General features: G+C 42.7%; 1 non-coding gene across 1 annotated transcript; it reads left to right on the top strand.

The window, feature by feature from the left end:
- Positions 1–1,291: 1,291 nt before the first annotated feature.
- TRNAK-CUU lies at positions 1,292–1,364 on the top strand. Its single transcript has one exon. It is a non-coding gene; the product is annotated as a tRNA-Lys (tRNA).
- Positions 1,365–5,724: the final 4,360 nt, after the last annotated feature.

The following is a 5,724-nucleotide window of genomic DNA, read 5'->3' as shown; positions in this document are numbered from 1 at the left end:
TGTTGTGGAAAGGTTTCTGAGCTGGGGTCACAGGATCCAGGTACCACTTATACTAATTTTTTTTCCTGGATGAAGCCAGTAACAGATCAGAGAACTCTCCTTTCTTCCTTCCAGTCCTCAGTCTTTCCCATATCCCCCTGCCTTCTCCCCTACCCCCCACATATAACTGTGCTGCATTTGCTTGACTGACAGTATACATTGGAACTCCTTGAGCTCAAGAAACTGTCTCTCCCATCTTACTAGTGTCCTTGGCAATGACAAGGGGCCTCCTAAGTCAGCAGGTGCAGATGGGGGCTGTGGTGGAACTGGTATAGGTGGGGCCAAGGGGAAGAAGATGGAAAAAAGTTCCACTGACAGGGACAAAAGATAGTTCTTGCAGAGCTAATGCCTGGGAAGATGCCCAGTTATATAACCTCTAGTCAACTGTCATGTTTTGTTTTGTTTTGTTTTGTTTTTAAAAAAAATCTTATACTAATCCTTCTTTGATTTAGAAGGTACTTCAGTTCTATTGGGCGTGTCTATACACAAATGGGAAAACAGTACAAGTTCACGGTTTTTAGTACAAGTCAAATTAAACATTTATGGAGCACTTACTATATATCAAACACAAGGAATATTTTTTTTGTTGTTTTTTTTTTAAACACAAGGAATATTGAAGGGCCTGGGGGATTTTTTGCACACAGAGTGACCAACCTGATCCAGTTTGTTTGGGACTATCTTGGTTTTATAACCTGAAATCTTATGTCCCAGAAAAACCCTCAATCTTGGGCAAATCAAGATGGTTGGTCACTCTAACAGATGACTTACACAGGGTCTCTGTCTTCAAAGAGCTCACAGTGCAGAGATGAGGTAGGGAAATGCATAAAGCAATCATGACAATCTAAAGATTTAGGTGCAGTGTTTCATTCAGGGGGAAATGGCAGTTTGATATATTTACTACACCCACTAATTCTGTAATACAGAAATAATTTCAGGGTGCTTGGCTGGCTCAGTGGAGCATGTGACTCTTGATCTCTGGGTTATGAGTTCGAGCCCCATGTTGGGTGCAGAGATTACTTAAAAATGAAATCTTAAAAAAAACAAAAACAAAGAATTTCCATTTGCTATAAACTCTGAGCATTAGCTCATTAAAGGGTTACACTGTGAAATGAAAATTATGGCAGAATAATTCAAGCAAAGTTAAGTTTTTGTCTAAATGAAACTACCTTTTCCCCTGAAATGAATTCTCCTTTCACTCTGTTAGCAATCCAGGCTTTATGATTTTTTGCTTTAATAGTCTACTGAAAAGGGTGCCTGGCTGGCTCAGTTGGTAGAGTGTGAGACTCTTGATCTCAGAGTTGTGAGTTCAAGCCCCACGTTGGGTGGAGATTACCTAAAAAATAAATAAAAATAGTCTACTGAGTGTGTATAGGCATTGTCTCCACCTGTGCTCCATAGAAATACAATACAAACCACGTATGTAATATAACATTTTCCAGTAGCCATGTTAAAAACAAGTAAAAAGAAACAGATGAAATTAATTTTAATTACATAACATTTAACCAACATATTAAGTATCATTTCTAAATATATGATCAATATTAAAATTATTGAGGTTTTTTTTCTTACTAAGTCTTCAGAATTCAGTCTAGCCAGACTAGACTGAATTTTGAAGGGCTCAGTAGCCAGAGGTGACTGGTAGTTATCATTTATCATTTTAGTTGCCTATACAGGTCTATACAAAGTGAAGTACAGAATAGAAACAATTTTTTGCTAATTCAAGTCAAAATTCTTTGCCTAAATTAAAGGACTATTTTGAAGGAAAGTACTTGCTTCTATGTACATTTTTGATTCTTCTGTAATTTGGACTATCCTGCCACTTGTCCCTAGGTTCCAGCTGAGCTGCACACAAATTCTAAGCATAGGAGTAGAAGCACATGTAAAGAAGGCTACAAGCGAGCTCAGGACTGTGTATTCTTTCTTCATTGTGGAAGCCCTGCTGAGCACATTGGGAAATGGCCATTCTCAGGCCTGGTTTCACAACATCCCCAGGTGTTTCCAGTTATCTCGAAGGGGTATCATGAGGTTTGCAAAACAAAATATAATTTAAATTCTTGGATATATAAAAAGCAATTATTGTATGTGCCTCATGGTATGTGCTTGAATTGTGAAACCCAGCGAACAGTGAGCCGATGTTGTAATTCCCATAAGGCTGCAAAACACAAACAAAAATAATGTGACAGAGATGGTAAAGGCAGTATGAAAAAACATGGAGCTGGGGCTTAGACTCCCGGTCCTCCCTCAGCATGCTTTGCCAAATGACTTATCTGTTCAATAATGCTGAATGAACATTCCACCTTTCTCTCCGTTAAAAAAATTTTTACTCCCCCTCTGCCTTTTGTTTGCTATAAGCATTTCTTTTATTTTTGCTCATTGACTCTCACAATGACTGCACCCAGACTCTTTTTTTTTTTCATTATTTCTTCATTTTGAAAACATGTACTAGGTCTTCCTATGTTTCAAGCATTGAGCTAGATAAGGAATCACACAAATGCTCACGATCTAGAGGGTGAGCTGGAGAAACAACAAAAGTGCTGCGGAGTGATCATTCCTGGAAGCAAGCTCTGTACAAAGGGTGAAGGGAGCCCAGCTACAGAGCTCTGAAGTCAGTTCAGTTCTGGGTCTGGTAGGTGTGGGTTAGCTTGAGCGGGGATGGCCTTTTACAGTGGTGATACTTGACCCAGTTGGAAGGGGCGGGCAGAGACAGAGGAAGCCTCCAAAAGCAAACAGGCTGGGAAAGGGAGCAAATGTGTTGAACTTTTATGAATTAACAATGTCATTGTCAGTTATTATCTCAGCAGCCTGTGGTTGGCCTGGGACCCGGAAAGGCATCAGAAGGAGGCAGGGCAAGAATGACCCTGGATGAGAAGCAACTTTTATTGATTTTAACACATTTTTCTCCTGAGTTGACCTTGAGCTGCCATTCAAAGTATTCTCATAAGAGACTCTTAATCATAGGAAACAAACTGAGGGTCACTGGAGGGGTGGGGGTGGGGTAGGATGAGGTAACTGGGTGATGGACATTAAGGAGGGCACGGGAGGTAATGAGCACTGGGGATTATAGAAGACTGATGAATCACTGACCCTACTTCTGAAACCAATAATACATTATATGTTAATTAATTGAATTTCAATAAATTTTTTTTAAAAAACAGAAATTTAAAAACGTTCCCTATTAAGAAAAATAAAACAAAGTATTCTCAGTGACATCCTTCACAACATTCCTCCCTTCCTTTAATTTATTCATCAAATAACATTGAACACCTACTACAATCTGGGTGTAGGCTGGTGCTAAGCGGGAAAATAAATATGACACAATCCCTTACTCCGGGGTGCCGGTGAGGGAATCACTCACAGGCATGTGTGTTAGGATCTGGTGTTGGCAGGGCCAAAGACACACTTGGAAAATGGGGCAGGCCCTGTGACCAGTACCTTCAAGTTAGGAGCCAGAGAGCTGGCAAAGGGAACATCACCGCACTGCTCCCCTGCATTCCCGGAAATATTCAAGAGGGCTTTTGACTTCCATAGGTCATGGGAACTGGGGAAGGGTATGTGGGTGACACTATACAGTTTTACTGGATTTTGAGGGCCAAGGAGAGCCCCAGTCGCCATCCAATACTGGGAGGGAAGACATGACTAGAAGCAAGTGATCTCAGTGTCCTCACTTTGGGGGCAACGGTGTACGTGTGTGTGTTGGGGGGGTGCATGTGCGTACACACACGAGTGTGCAAGAGCTGGCTAAGCACTCTCAGAGTGGCAAGGAAGACCCACATGGCACAGCCTATTTCCTGACTCCTGAAATCAGAACCTTTGTTGGAACCAGATTGTCTTTAGACATCCTTTTTTTCTTTTTTCAAAATCCTTCCTTTAATGACTGAGAAGTCTGAGAGAGAAGTGCAATGTGTCCTCAAATGTGATTGAATCCCACATTTCCTGACTCCCTATGTACCCCTTTCCATCATGATGCCTTTCTGACTCTGTGAACAATGTGGGCAGCCGAGCCATAGACAGAGGAAGACCTTATCCAAGCCCACTTTCAGTAAATTTGGACCACACCGGCCCAAGGCCTCTGCTTTGTCAGCATGCCTAAGTGATTACTTACGACCCTCCCTCTTTCTGGCTGGAGAGCCTTGTCTATCTCATTCAGGGCTGTGCCCCAGCACCTGACAGTTAGGGGCTGCTCTATTGGTCCTGATGGATTGAATGGATGGGACATAACTCCATTGAGTTCCAGTCATACAAACCCACACTAAAGCCTCAAGAAACTCTGGGCTCCTTCCCACCCTCAGCAGCAGCTGCAGTAGTGACCATGATGCCCTGCACTCAGATGGCCCTTTGCCGTTTCCAAACCCACACACCTGCTTGGCCACATTCAACCCCAGTATCCTTTCAGGGTGAGTATGTGCCTGAGAATAAAGGAAGCCTGAAAAGTTGTCAACTTTTCTTTGGTACCTCCATTCAGTCCCATGAAGCCTGAAAAGCCAACAAATTGCTGTATGTTATGTAGACTCTGGGGGAATTGCTTAATTTACCACACTTTAAGGCTGACTCTTAAATGTATGGCATTAAAAGGGCTGCCCACCCTCCCCCCCGGCCCCGCCACAGTTAACTGTAGGACTGTAATTTATTCAGTTGGAATTCTCCTGGGTACATTTAACTCAAACTTAGGGGGGACTTGGTGAGCACAAATGCAGATTTCTTTTTTTAAAGATTTTATTTATTTATTTGACAGAAGGAGAGCACAAGCAGGGGGAGTGGCAAGCAGAAGGAGAGGGAGAAGCAGGCTCCCCGAGATGCATGGAGCCCAACGTGGGGCTCAGTTCCAGGACCTTGAGATCACGACCTGAGACGAAGGCAGTTAACTGACTGAGCCACCCAGGTGCCCCAATTGCAGTTTTCTTATAAGCCTTTTGATCTGGGAGGGCAAAGAAGTTTCAGGCCAACACAGACTTGAGTTCATGCCTTCCTCACATCTCACTAGGAGATGTGATCAAGGGGAAGGACCTCAAGGGGAAGGACCACATCTGTGATCAATTCCGCAATCCCAGGTCCTACCATTTTCTGTGGATGGATGGATGGAAGGAAGGAAGGAAGGAAGGAAGGAAGGAAGGATGAAACTTTACGGAATCTTCCCACTTTATAGAAGTTTAGAATCCTCCCTTTTTTGCCATTCCAGTTGATTTTTTCACATGAGAGCTTTGTAATGAATGGGCAGCCAAAAAGGAGTTCATTAGTTGATAAAGAGAGCAGTTAAAAAGGCCAGGCACAGGGAATTCCCCATAGGGAATCTCCACAGAGACAAAGAACCAAGAGAACCTAACCTAGTAATGTTAGAAACATGCATGTTTGGGACGCCTGGGTGGCTCAGTGATTGAGCCTCTGCCTTCAGCCTAGGGTGTGATCCTGGAGTCCCGGATGAGTCCCACATCGGGCTCCCAGCATGGAACCTGCTTCTCCCTCTGCCTATGTCTCTGTGTCTGTCTGTCTGTCTCTCTCTCTCTCATGAATAAATAAATAAAATCTTAAAAAATAAAAAGACAAGACTCTTTTCTGTGACTCTTGATCTTGAGGTGCAAGTTGGAGCTCCATATTGGGTGTAGAGATTGCTAAAAAATAAATAAACTTTAAAAAATTCACATGTATATTTTTGAGGACCAGGCACCTCATCTTACACTATTCTCACAA

Source organism: Vulpes lagopus, chromosome 3 (genome assembly GCF_018345385.1).
Source record: "Vulpes lagopus strain Blue_001 chromosome 3, ASM1834538v1, whole genome shotgun sequence".
Taxonomy (NCBI): domain Eukaryota; kingdom Metazoa; phylum Chordata; class Mammalia; order Carnivora; family Canidae; genus Vulpes; species Vulpes lagopus.
The sequence above is the reverse complement of the archived record's forward strand: the minus strand, read 5'-3'. Positions and strand labels throughout refer to the sequence as shown.